This window comes from Somniosus microcephalus, unplaced genomic scaffold (assembly GCF_052327205.1).
Source record: "Somniosus microcephalus isolate GS21.2 unplaced genomic scaffold, FLI_Smic_1.0 unresolved_chr1, whole genome shotgun sequence".
NCBI lineage: Eukaryota > Metazoa > Chordata > Chondrichthyes > Squaliformes > Somniosidae > Somniosus > Somniosus microcephalus.
In genome coordinates, this window is record NW_028225179.1 from 108,091,737 (window position 1) to 108,105,832 (window position 14,096).

At 45.4% G+C, this 14,096-nt stretch overlaps 1 long non-coding RNA gene across 1 annotated transcript; it reads left to right on the forward strand.

Annotated features, from left to right (window-relative positions):
• The first annotated feature begins 849 nt into the window (after window positions 1–849).
• LOC147095701 (uncharacterized) lies at window positions 850–7,608 on the forward strand. Its single transcript, XR_015074817.1, has 2 exons — window positions 850–1,709; window positions 5,428–7,608. It is a non-coding gene; the product is annotated as an uncharacterized LOC147095701 (long non-coding RNA).
• The last annotated feature ends 6,488 nt before the right edge of the window (window positions 7,609–14,096 follow it).

Here is a 14,096-nt window from a genome sequence, read left to right on the forward strand (position 1 = left end):
GTTCAGTGGGTGTAATACCGTAGACAAATTTGGTAAGAACTTGTGGTAGTAGTTTACCAGCCCGAGGAACGACCTCAGTTGTGACACATTTTCCGGTGCTGGAGCCTTGACTACTGCCTCAATCTTGTCAGGGGACTTATGTAACCCTTCTTCATCGATGACGTGGCCACAATACGAGATCTGTTTCTGGAAAAACTCGCACTTGTGGCGATTAGCTCGTAGCCCATACTCCTTTAATCTGGTGAGCACCTTCTCCAAGTTGGCGAGGTGATCACCGCCATTTTCGCCCGTGACCAAGATGTCGTCCAAATAACACTGGGTCCCTGGAATCCCTTGCAGGACCTGATCCATCGCCCTTTGCCAGATAGCCGGAGCCGAGGCTACTCCAAACACCAACCGGTTGTATTGATAGAGACCTTTATGAGTGTTGATCGTAAGGTATTGTTTCGAGGCTTCTTCTACCTCCATTTGCAAGTACGCCTGGGCTAGATCAATTTTGGTGAAGCGTTTACCTCCAGATAGCGAGGCGAAAATATCCTCAATTCGTGGAAGCGGATATTGTCCCGTGTGAATGACTGGGTTCACTGTCACCTTAAAATCCCCACAGATGCGGACCTTCTTTGGTTCCCCAGGCGTATTACTCAACGACCTCTTCATTACAGGAATGATGGGTGTAGCCCACTTGCTCCAGTCCACTTTGGACAGTACTCCTGAATGTTCCAACCATTCCAGCTCTGCTTCAACAGCTGGTCTGATTGCATAAGGCACTGGTCTGACCTTCAGAAACTTTGGGCTTGCATTTTCCTCTATTTTAATCGTTGCTGTTATTCCTTTTAGTGTTCCTAATGAGGAAATCTACATATTATAAGGGGTTAATTTCAGGTGCTTGCTAGGTATAAGTTTTCAGACTTGACACCGGTCAAGAGTCGATGTGTAACTAGAGCTATTGCACGTACTTGGATTACAGCCAAGAACAGATGTCTGCCCACCTAATGAGAATGTAGAAGTGAAACAATGGGTTTCATTTGAAGTACCCAGTGACTTAATAACTTGTACATGATTAAGATTAAGGAGGACCTCCGGTTACACGATTCATATCCTGTTATATCTTAACCGTTGACTTATGTGTCCAGGATCCTTCTGTCAATATGTTATTTCTACCTGATGATTAATCTAAAATGTATCCTGATAGAGGAACAAAGGAATGTCAATCAAACTTGTTTGTTACACTGTATAAATATAGTACGCTCACGCTGTATCATTGGAATAGTAGCCTCACCCCTTGAGTGGAGGTACTGATTCCCCTTGCAAGTTAAATAAAAGGCCTGTCCGTCTGACGAATCCAAGTGTGTATTGAGTCATTACCCAGAGCTAAGAAGTAAGGCACTTCTACAATTTGGAGGTTCCACCGAGATGGCTTGCTGTACCAATTGGTGAGTTAACAGACGCCGAGTACGTTGCTCGGTTGGGAAAATCCCATCGGCCGAAGGTGGTGTTTTGCCACATTTTTGGGACTTTCCCTGCCAGAAGCATAGCTGCGCATAGTCTGTTTATTCCATTGGACAGTACTGCCATCGGGTAATTGACTCACAAGGTTCGGAGGTTAAACTGCCGTTGTGACTGCTTCCCTTTCAGAAACGGAATAGAGGACCAGCCATGAGGCGCTGACGCCCTGCGAACAGGATCGTGCAGAAAAGGACTGTATAAAGGTACCAGAGAGAGAAGGTTAAGTCAGGAATTTGATTAACTAAGGAGCTAGCGATTTATTGGAAATTGAACTAGCAAGGTTCCAGCTTGCTGAGAGAGAAGGTTAAGTCAGGAATTTGATTAACTAAGGAGCTAGCGATTTATTGGAAATTGAACTAGCAAGGTTCCAGCTTGCTGAGAGAGAAGGTTAAGTCAGGAATTTGATTAACTAAGGAGCTAGCGATTTACTGGAAATTGAACTAGCAAGGTTCCAGCTTGAAGTTAGCTGGGACAAATTGAAGGCCCTTTTTGCTAAAGATTTGGCTAAAGGGAGTAGGGTAGAAGGAGAGAAGAGCTTGAAGTTAGCTGGGACAAATTGAAGGCCCTTTTTGCTAAAGATTTGGCTAAAGGGAGTAGGGTAGAAGGAGAGAAGAGCTTGAAGTTAGCTGGGACAAATTGAAGGCCCTTTTTGCTAAAGATTTGGCTAAAGGGAATAGGGTAAAAAAAAGAGAGAAGAGTGGGCGGTTGTCTGAAACACAGTGTCAATGTTTAATGTTTATGAGAGTGAGTATTTAACTACTTGTTATTATCAATCAACTTTGCAGCTTTGTCCAGTAAGGCTGCATAGGTTGGGGATTTAGTAACACTTTGGTTGTTGTTTAACAAGTGTATTGTTTATTGTTTATTGTTATATGTATTAATGTTTAGTCATGTCTGATCTGTAGGGGCGTCCCACGCAGATCATAGAGTGTTACGGAATTGTTGTATGTTTTAACTAAAATATTTAAGCTGAAAAAAAAACTGCAGAAGGGGTTGGAAAAGACCCAAGCCGGGGAAGTGAGTCCCGCGGCGGAATGTATGGTTGAGAAAATAGTGATGTCTTTTACATGATCCACTAAGCTATTGTGGATTCAGTATTTTCCCCAGTTAGAAATACCTTCCACGAGGGTTGAGAACCCTCGAGTTTTATATGTATGTATAGTTTATTAATCTGATCTGTAGGGGCGTACAACGCAGATCATGGATTGTCACGGGAGTTTAGATTGTTTTAAGTGAACCATTTAAACTGCTAAAATGAGTGCTAGCGCCAGTAAGCCACCCGAGAAAGGCACGCCAGCAGCCTTTATGTTAAAGAACTGGTCAATCATCCATTGATCACCTACCAAATTGGTCCAAATGGACTGTAAATAAGACTAGACCCTTTCCCTCAGATAGTCATTTAACATAGAAAGAATTACTTGCCTCGAGAAATGTTTAACGGACAAGAGAGAAATAGAGAACAGCCAGATAAAAAGACTGCCTCTATGTTTGTTGAGTCAGAAAAAAAAAATTACCCTGAAGAAACACCTTTCTCCTCTATTATGGTAGGATAACAAGGTAACTATAGAAGGATGAATAGAGGGGAATATAGAGGAAGACGTGGTAGAGTAAGAGGGTATGGACGATCTGGTAATTGTTACAATTGCGGACAACCCGGACATTGGGCAAACCAATGCCCTGTGAAAAATCGTCAGAACAAAACCTCCAATAATGGACCTCCGTTAGAGAATAAAGGTCCTAATTTCACTGTCCATAACCCTTTTTCGGACCAGTCAGGAGGTTACCCTACAAACGGACAGGGATTTAGGAGAAATAGAGATCAGAATTACTGACTGACACCAGCAGCCCCAGGCGCCACAGACCACCAAATGCCCGTTGTTTCTTTAAATTCACACAGCGAACTTGAAATTAAAATGCAAATAGCTGGGAGACCTATGTCATTTTAGTAGATACAGGAGCAACCTTTTCGGTGTTAGGGAAAGGATATTCTGAAGGAATGCCTATTAATGGGAAAAAGACTCCGATAGCTGGATTGGCTGGAATACTACAATGCTTGAATCAATTGACTCCCCTCACAGTAAAAGTAGAAGAATTTGAGGAAGAACACTCCTTTCTGTTATCAGGAGATGTCTCTATGAATTTATGTGGAAGAGACTTGCTGTGCAAAATGAATGCTACAATCATTTGCTCCGCATCAGGAGTAACAGTAGAAATCCAAGTAGATAAGGCATATGCGTACCCAGTAACAGAAATAAAACACCCTGTTCTTTACGCATGGGAAATTCCCGACCCAAGTTTGAGTCCCAAACTTGTCAGTCTGTTAGGAGCGTGGGGATTCATTACAAGCTCCATAAAACAATACCAGGAATCCCTGAAACTAGGGAAATGGCATCCAAAATTGCACTGCACGGCCTGCTATGACAAAACAGGACAAGATTATCAGCCGTTTTTTAATTTAAAATACCTCCTAACTATTAGACTGCACAGCCCTATAAAGTTACAATTAATCCAGCTGCACCATTACCCAAAAGGTCACAGTATCCATTGTCAGAGAAAGCAGAAAAAGGAATTGAGCCAGTGATGGAATCATTGTTAAAACAGGGAGTTAACGCCGGATAGAATAAAGGTCGTTTGCAACACATCGTTGCCAAAAACTAAAAGAGAAATGAAGCATTTTCTAGGAATGACTGGCTATTGTAGACAATGGATATTGAACTATTCAGAAATAACCAGACATGAGCATGACAAATTTGGAAAATTCGCGGTTACCTGACTTCCACGGGAACCCAGATTAAAAATGCACAAGAAGTGCAAAATCTTTTACTAGCTATTCAGAGACGTAAACAGATTGCAATTATTAAGTGCCAAGCGCACATGGGGCATTTGGACAAGGTTGCACTTGGAAACGCTGCTGCAGATAGCGCTGCTAAGTCAGTAGCTATATCAAGTACTGAACGACAAGTTTCAGCCTTCCCTGTTAGGGAAAAGCCAGAGATACCGCAGCCCCCATCCTTAGATGATGTGCTGACCCATCAAGATAGGGCCAGTTCTGATGAAGTAAAGGAATGGGTTGTTAATCATTGTTTTAAAAAACACTGACGGCTTATGGGTTCATCATGACGGCCGCATGGTGGCACCCAAATCATTACTATCACCAATTGCCCGATGTGTTCATAAATTCACCCATGCGGGCAAAAGGGGGATGGCGGACTATATCCTCAAGACCTGGTATGCACCAGGAATCTCAAAGTTGGCAAAACAAATATGTGAAAATTGTATTATCTGCCAGACAATGAATGCAGGAAAAAAAATAAAGAAGGTACAGCCCGCATCCCATCCAAACCCCATGGGTCCTTTTGTACACTTGCAAATGGATTTTATTGAACTACCTGTGTGTATGAGCTTTAAATATGTATTAGTTATTGTTGATATGTTTTCAAGATGGATTGAAGCGTTTCCTTGTAGAAAGAGTGACGCCACTACTGTTGCTAAATGTTTATTGAAGGACATTGTACCGCGCTTTGGGATACCAGCAAAACTGTCAAGTGACAATGGGTCCCATTTTATGGGAACAGTGATTAAGGAACTATGCAAAGCCTTACAGATTAACCAGCACCTCCATTGCAGTTATCATCCACAGTCGGCTGGACTAGTGGAAAGATATAACGGGATGCTGAAAAACAAGCTTGCAAAACTGTGTAAAGAAACTGGACTTAAATGGGTTGATTTGTTACCCATAGCTTTAATGACAATGCGGTCTGCTACCAACAGAACTACAGGATTGTTGCCTCACGAGATCGTCATGGGAAGACCACAAAGATTGCCCTTTTCGGCACCTTTAACAGCTAAATAAATGGACATTCATAAAATGGAGGAAGATATGTTGAGTTATTGCATTGCACTAACCAAATGTATTTCTAGTTTCCATCAACAGGTGAAGGAAGCCCAGGTCGATCCCGCTGAAGGAAAGTGCCATACTTTCGAGCCAGTAGATAACGTCTACATAAAAATCTTCAAGCGAAAGAATGGCCTTCAACCCAGATTTGAGGGACCCTTCCAAGTACTCCTGACCACAAACACCGCTGTAAAAGTAAAGGAGCGACCAACATGGATACACGTGTCCCATTGTAAGAAGGCATCAGTTGAAGATGATACACTGCCAAGATGAACTGGATTTGGACTCTAATAAGACTGTCCCCTTTGTTAACGATAATTGAAACTGCCATATTGATTTATCAGATCCCCTGAAGGGCAAACCATGCATAGAAGAATGTGTACTTTTAAACAGTGATTTCTTTTATATTATATGCTATAACGAGACTATGAAGGTTCAGCTTCAGGATCACACTATGCAGGTACCCCCGTATCAACCCCTGAGTCTTAGGATTAGGCAGAATAAGATAGTAGAAGAAGATAGTGGACAGAAGCTTGATAAGCTATGGGTCACATGCCGTGATACTGTATTACCAAGTGACAAAACTGCGAACGGAGGGGTTATCTGCAATGGTAATTCAAGGGGAGGACTGGCCCTGACAGCTAAGTCAATGTTTTGTGATAATCCTTTTCATAACTATCATCAAGTTATCTGTACGCTAAAAGACAGAACCTTGCCAAATGCTGGATATGCAGCCACATCCCTGTGCATGCAGAGGGTGGAATACCTCTAAGGCCCATTCCCTTCGAAATAAAAGAGATGGTAGGGTGGTTATTACAGTCTAATACCACCTGGAATAAGGAGGCAGCCAGTACATTTCAGACCCAAAATAGTTTAAACCCAGATCAGTTGGAAAATGAATAGAAAGATGCAGGATACAACCTTATAAAATTTGAAGGGTGGTTTCATCCCCAATATGATAATCGAAGGAATCCAGAGAGTCTATTAGTGCATACCCTTGGTTACCACAAAATTGGACTGGGTCATGTTATTTGGGATATGTAGTGCCCTATATACATCATATTTCATCTTTGGATAGCCACCCTGGGACACGAGTAAAACGAGCCATTACAGAAACTGAAAGGTTCTTTGCTATAGCATTTCCCTGGTATGGAACAGGGAAGCTAGCAAGAGAATCTATAAGCATGGCAGCAGTGTTGGAACAAATAGCCAATGATACTGCTGATGCTCTTAGTGATGTAAACGCAGAAATGGTGGCTTTGCGCACTGTTGCTTTACAAAACTGCATGGCTCTGGACTATTTGTTGGCAAAAGAAGGGGGCACATGTGCAATCATAAAAACCAAATGTTGCACCTATATTCCAGATAACTCAGAAAATATCACCAACCTGGTAAACCACATAAAAGGAGGCTGTAGAGAAACTACGTCAACCTGAACCGTGGTCCATGTGGGATTGGATTTCAGGATGGGGGAGGAGCATTAGGAAAGCAAATTTTGGAAGTCTTAATTGCAATTGTGATGATTATAATTTTAATTAGTTTATTGATTGGTTGTTTAAAATTATTGTGTACAAAAGTCCTTTCCTCATTAACGTCAACTCCTCCAGTACCAATGATATCTGAATATGAGGATATTAAGGGTGAGACCTTTGATGTAGAATTTCTTAAACTTAGCGAAATAAATTGTCCTTAGAAAGGACAAAAGGGGGGAATGAGGAAATCTACATATTATAAGGGGTTAATTTCAGGTGCTTGCTAGGTATAAGTTTTCAGACTTGACACCGGTCAAGAGTCGATGTGTAACTAGAGCTATTGCACGTACTTGGATTACAGCCAAGAACAGATGTCTGCCCACCTAATGAGAATGTAGAAGTGAAACAATGGGTTTCATTTGAAGTACCCAGTGACTTAATAACTTGTACATGATTAAGATTAAGGAGGACCTCCGGTTACACGATTCATATCCTGTTATATCTTAACCGTTGACTTATGTGTCCAGGATCCTTCTGTCAATATGTTATTTCTACCTGATGATTAATCTAAAATGTATCCTGATAGAGGAACAAAGGAATGTCAATCAAACTTGTTTGTTACACTGTATAAATATAGTACGCTCACGCTGTATCATTGGAATAGTAGCCTCACCCCTTGAGTGGAGGTACTGATTCCCCTTGCAAGTTAAATAAAAGGCCTGTCCGTCTGACGAATCCAAGTGTGTATTGAGTCATTACCCAGAGCTAAGAAGTAAGGCACTTCTACACTAGTCCCTCCTGGAACAGTTCTTTTGCGTCAGTTAGCATTTTTGACAGTCGTCCAGGTGTGACGTCGTCATCCTTTTTGGCCTCAACCTTCAGTGCTGTATGGAATGCCAATCTAATTGTATCTTCCGGATCCATTCATGTCCTAGCAGTGGTGGTCCTCCATCTGGCAATACATATATATCCATTTTAGGTATTTCCTGGCCTTTATATGTCACTTTCACCCTTATTTTACCTTTGGGGTAGACTTTTTGCCCCGTATACGTCTTCAAGACAATCTCTGTAGCTTTCAAGGGTATGTGTGAAAATAGCCGCTTGTAGTCTCTTTGATTTATGACTGTTAGCGTTGACCCTGTGTTCAATTCCATTTTCACTTGGACTCCGTCTATCTTGAGTGTAACCCAGATAGTCTGGTGATCCTCCATTTCTGTTACCTTATGTAGTTTCAGACAACCCAGCTCCTTGATTCCAGAGTCTGTGTCACTTTTCTGTTCGTCTGAACCACTGTCCATCACCTGGTGTACCTTTTTGTACTTCTCCTGTGGAGATTTCTTACTGTTGGTTTTCTTCCCAGACCTGCAGACTCTTGCTATGTGTTCTGCTTTCCCACACTGTCTGCACACTTGGTCCTTGAACCAACAATCTTTCTGGTCATGTGTTGTTCTGCCGCAGCGATAGCACTTCCCTGTTCCATAGGACATTTCATTGGTGCCATATTCTTGCGGTCTCCGTTGTATCTCTGCAGCGCCCCTTGCGGCTGCTTCGTGTGATACTGCCATACTGAAAGCTTTGTCCAGCGTAAGGTCCTTTTCTGGTAGAAGCTGTTTCTGGGTTCCTTCACTTTGTAGCCCACACACAAACTTGTCCCTTAACATATCTGCTAGTCCCGCTCCAAACTGGCAGTGTTTTGATAGCTTGTGCAGTTCCGTTAGGTACTCAGCATTGCTTTCGTCTTTGTGTTGGTTCCTTTTATGGAACTTAAATCATTCTGCTATCAGCAGTGGTGTGGGGTTTAAGTGGTCCTGTAGGATATCTACTATGCTTTCAAAATTCTTGTTTACCGGCTTCTCTGGGGTTATTAGATTTTGCAGTAACCCATAAGTTTTTGCACCCATGGAATTTAACAGAACCAGTGCTTTATTAGCATCTGGCACTTCATTTGCCCTGCAGTACACCTCAATACGTTCAACATATGTCGCCCAATCTTCGACTTCATTGTCGAACGTAGAGATACTGCCACTCTTCGGCACCCTTGGGTGTGAGTTAACTGTCAAAAATGGCTCCTCCTGCGCTTCCCCTTCTTCTCCGCTGGCACAAAATGGCATCTCCTGCGCTTTCCTTCCTTCCCGCGCTCACCCTTCTTCTCCGCTGCGGCTTCTAAAAATGGCGTCTCCCGCGCTCTTTCTTCTTCTCCATGGCTCAATGGCATCTCCCGCGCTCCCCTTTCTTCGCCCCGCGGACCCTGTTCAGCCCGTGAGCCCTGGCTGTGCTCTGCGCATTCTTCGTTTTATATTTTTCGATGCCGCTCAGTCTAGAACCCGGCTGTTTCTCTACCCTCTCTCTCTCCGGTTTGTTTTCTTTTTCTCGACGCCGCTCGGTGTTCAACCCCAGGCTGCGCCCTGCGCTCTGCACCCTCTGTCTTACCCCATCGACGCTGCTCGGCTTTCTCTCCGCCGTCGGTCGGCTCCAGCCGCCGCTGCTCGGGAAGGGTCTGCGCTGGACCTGTCGTCGGTCTCTTGCTGCTCATCGTGGCTGGGGAACATAGCCCGGCTCTCCACAGCCTCCCCTGCGAAGTTCAATCTCTGCCTGACTGCTGGGCGGTTGCTCGTGGTCGACGCCCGTGTTCCTGGCCTCGACTATTTTTTATTTTTTTATGTTGCAGGTAGATTCGAATCGACACTCGTCGCCACTGTTGGATCCGTGGTTCAGTGGATATGCTGTTATTAAATAATCACACGGATGCTTTACGTTAACAATAAACAGGTCTTTACTGGAGGAGGGTAGTCTCAAGACTGGGGTACAGAGGCATGCGCAAAGCTTATATACAGGTGTGGTCACTGCCGGTACTACAGTATACAGGAGCTGTAAAAGTAGTTCTGACTTAAAGGCACATACACTACAGCCGGGAGTAGAGAATCTTAGCTATGAGGAAAGACTGGATAGGCTGGGTCTGTTTTCCTTGGAACAGAGGAGGCTGAGGGGAGACTTTATTGAGGTGTATAAAATTATGAGGGGCCTAGATAAAGTGGATAGAAAGGACCTATTTCCCTTAGCAGAGTGGTCAAAAACCAGGGGGCACAGATTTAAAGTAATTGGGGGAAGGTTTAGAGGGGATTTGAGGGGAAATTTCTTCACCCAGAGGGTTGTGGGGGTCTGGAACTCACTGCCTGAAAGGGTGGTAGAGGCAGGAACCCTAACCACATTTAAAAAGTACTTGGGTGTACACTTGGGATGCTCTAACCTGCAGGGCTACGGACCAAGAGCTGGGAAGTGGGATTAGGCTGGATAGCTCTTTGTTGGCCGGCACGGACATGATGGGCCGAAATGGCCTCCTTCCGTGCTGTAAATCTCTATGATTCTATGAAAAGTCTTAGTGTGTTTTGATGCAGTAACTGCAAAGAGTCCCTTGTCTCAGCTGGGGATCTAAGGATGTAGGGTAGGCACCTAATGGGAATATCTGAGATTATATTATACTATATATATAATGAGCAGCTGTTTCCACTGGCGGGTGAGACTAATAAATCCAATAGGGAGAAACTTCTTTACCCAGAGAGTGGTGAGAATGTGGAACTCGCTACCACAGGGAGTGGTTGAGGCGAATAGTATCGATGCATTCATGAGGAAGCTAGATAAACACATGAGGGACAGGAATAGAAGGATATGTTGATGGGTTTAGATGAAGTAGGGTTGGGGAGGAGGCTCGTGTGGAGCATAAACACCGGCATGGACCTGTTGGGATATTTCTACACTGTACTCTCTGTAATATATATATTTGGCTGATTGCTCTTTTGAGAGTTTTAAATAACTCTCAGTTATTTAAGTTAGCTTAGTCAGGTTACTTTTTGGAAAGTATTTCTCAACTTGCCTCCTTCAAATTAGAGAGTCCATTTCGAAGAGATAGTCAGGCAAGAGAGAATCTGTGGAGGGGGAAAATAGAAGGGCTGGGATGTAAGAACATTATGTACATTGCAGTCATAACCACCTGTTTGCTCCCAACACCCGCCCTACCGCCCTTGCCAAGATGGCGTCCAGTGCGGCACGCACCACAAGCGTGCGTGTGCGGCGCGGACGCCATTTCCAGCACAAAACGGCACTTGTAGCACAAAAAAAACGGGCGCTACACGTGCCAAGTTTTTCACTCACATTTTTTCACTTCTTCTTTAACTGCTTAACTCCCTGGGGGTCACCAGTGACCAGAAACTTAACTGGACCAGCCACATAAATACTGTGGCAACAAGAGCAGGTCAGAGGCTAGGTATTCTGCGGTGAGTGTCTCACCTCCTGACTCCCCAAAGCCTTTCCACCATCTACAAGGCACAAGTCAGGAGTGTGATGGAATACTCTCCACTTGCCTGGATGAGTGCAGCTCCAACAACACTCAAGGAGCTCGACACCATCCAGGACAAAGCAGCCCGCTTGATTGGCACCCCATCCACCACCTTAAACATTCACTCCCTCCACCACCGGTGCACCGTGGCTGCTGTGTGTACCATCTACAAGATGCAGTGCAACAACTCGCCAAGGCTTCTTCGGCAGCACCTCCCAAACCCGCGACCTCTTCCACCTAGAAGGACAAGGGCAGCAGGCGCAGGGGAACACCATCACCTCCAAGTTCCCCTCCAAGTCACACACCATCCTGACTTGGAAATATATCGCCGATCCTTCATCGTCGCTGGGTCAAAATCCTGGAACTCCCTCCCTAACAGCACTGTGGGAGCACCTTCACCACATGGACTGCAGCTGTTCAAGAAGGTGGCTCACCACCGCCTTCTCCAGGGCAATTCGGGCCAGGCAATAAATGCTGGCCTTGCCAGCGATGTCCACATCCCATAAACAAATATTTAAAAAATATGTGGTTGGCAATTTCAGGCCTACGTCAAGGATGTCAAGGGCACAGACAAGGTTTACCAGGATGACACCAAGGATGAACACTGACCGATAGATTTTTGAATGAGTGATAGATTTTTGACTATTAAGGAAATCAAAGGATATGGGGATAGTGCAGGAAAGTGGAGATGAGGTAGAAGATCAGCCATGATCTTATTGAATGGTGGAGCAGGCTCGAGGGGCCGAATGGCCGACTCCTGCTCCTAATTCTTATGTTCTTATGAGGGACTTCAGTTACATGGATAGACTGGAGAAGCTAGGATTGTGCTCCTTAGAGCAGGGAAGATTAAGGGGAGATTTGATGGAGGTGTTCAAAATTGTGAGGCGTTTTGACAGAGCAAGTAGGGAGAATCCGTTTCCTCTGACAAGTGGGTCGGTAACCAGAGGTCATTTATTTAAAGTAATTGGCAAAAGAACTAGAGGGGAAATAATTGGAATTTTTATTCACACTGGGGGTTGCTGTGATCTGGAACACACTACCTGAAGGGCGGTGGAAGCAGATTCCATAGGAACTTTCAAAAGGCAATTGGACATGTACTTGAAGAGGACTAATTTGCAGGGTTATGGGGAGAAAGCTGGGGTGTGGGACTACATCGGACAGCTCTTTCGAAGAGCCGGCACAGGCACGATGGGTCGACTGGTCCCCTTCTGTGCTGTTAGATTCTATGATTATTCTATGTCACAGTCTAATGAAGTAAAAGAGGATTACGAGGGATTGTGATCACACCAGTCAGCTTGAATCAAGTGAATAGCATTCTCTGCTCTATCCCTGGGCACATACATTGCTACCTGGCCAGGTGAAAGCCCTCTCTGTGAAACAGCGAGCGAGCGATCACCTGTGAGTGTGGTCTCCGATGCTGATCCCCCAACAGCCCCCCAAAAAAAGTGTAAGAGTAATGAAAGTCCTGATGCAGAACAGACCTCTGATTTTAATTCCAGGTTGTTTCCCCGCTCAGACCTGAGTTAAAATTACAGTTTGCGAGGGTCTGTGGTTAGCAAGGGTCTGTGGCTAGCGAGGGTCTGTGGCTTGTGAGGGTCTGTGGTTGGCGAGGGTCTGTGGTTAGCGAGGGTCTGTGGCTTGTGAGGGTCTGTGGCTTGTGAGGGTCTGTGGTTAGCGAGGGTCTGTGGTTAGTGAGGGTCTGTGGTTTGTGAGGGTGGTTTGCGAAGGTTTGTGGTTAGCGAGGGTCTGTGGTTAGTGAGGGTCTGTGGTTTGTGAGGGTGGTTTGCGAGGGTCTGTGGTTAGCGAGGGTCTGTGGCTTGCGAGGGTCTGTGGTTAGTGAGGGTCTGTGGTTAGCGAGGGTCTGTGGTTTGTGAGGGTGGTTAGTGAGGGTCTGTGGTTAGCGAGGGTCTGTGGTTAGTGAGGGTCTGTTGTTAGCGAGGGTCTGTGGTTAGTGAGGGTCTGTGGTTAGCGAGGGTCTGTGGTTTGTGAGGGTGGTTAGTGAGGGTCTGTGGTTTGCGAGGGTCTGGTTTGTGAGGGTCTGTTGTTAGCGAGCGTCTGTGGTTAGTGAGGGTCTGTGGTTTGTGAGGGTGGTTTGCGAGTGTCTGTGGTTAGCGAGGGTCTGTGGTTGGCGAGGGTCTGTTGTTAGCGAGGGCCTGTGGTTAGTGAGGGCCTGTGGTTAGTGAGGGTCTGTGGTTAGCGAGGGTCTGTGATTAGCGAGGGTCTGTAGTTTGTGAGGGTCTGTGGTTAGCGAGGGTCTGTCGTTTGCGAGGGCCTGTGGTTAGTGAGGGTCTGTGGTTAGCGAGGGTCTGTGATTAGCGAGGGTCTGTAGTTTGTGAGGGTCTGTTGTTAGCGAGGGTCTGTGGTTAGTGAGGGTCTGTGGTTTGTGAGGGTCTGTGGTTAGCGAGGGTCTGTGGTTAGTGAGGGTCTGTGGTTTGTGAGGGTCTGTGGTTTGCGAGGGCCTGTGGTTAGTGAGGGTCTGTGGTTAGCGTGGCTCTGTGATTAGCGAGGGTCTGTAGTTAGTGAGGGTCTGTGCTTTGCGAGGGTCTGTGATTAGCGAGGGTCTGTGGTTAGCGAGGGTCTGCGATTAGTGAGGGTCTGTGGTTTGCGAGGGTCTGTGGTTTGCAAGGGTCTGTGGTTTGCGAGGGTCTGTGGTTTGCGAGGGTCTGTGGTTAGCGAGGGTCTGTGGTTAGCGAGGGCCTGTGGTTTACGAGGGTCTGTGGTTAGCGAGGGTCTGTGGTTAGCGAGGGTCTGTGATTAGCGAGGGTCTGTAGTTTATGAGGGTCTGTGGTTTGCGAAGGTCTGTGGTTAGCAAGGGTATGTGGCTAGCGAGGGTCTGTGATTAGCGAGGGTCTGTGGTTTGCGAGGGTCTGTGGTTTGCGAGGGTCTGTGG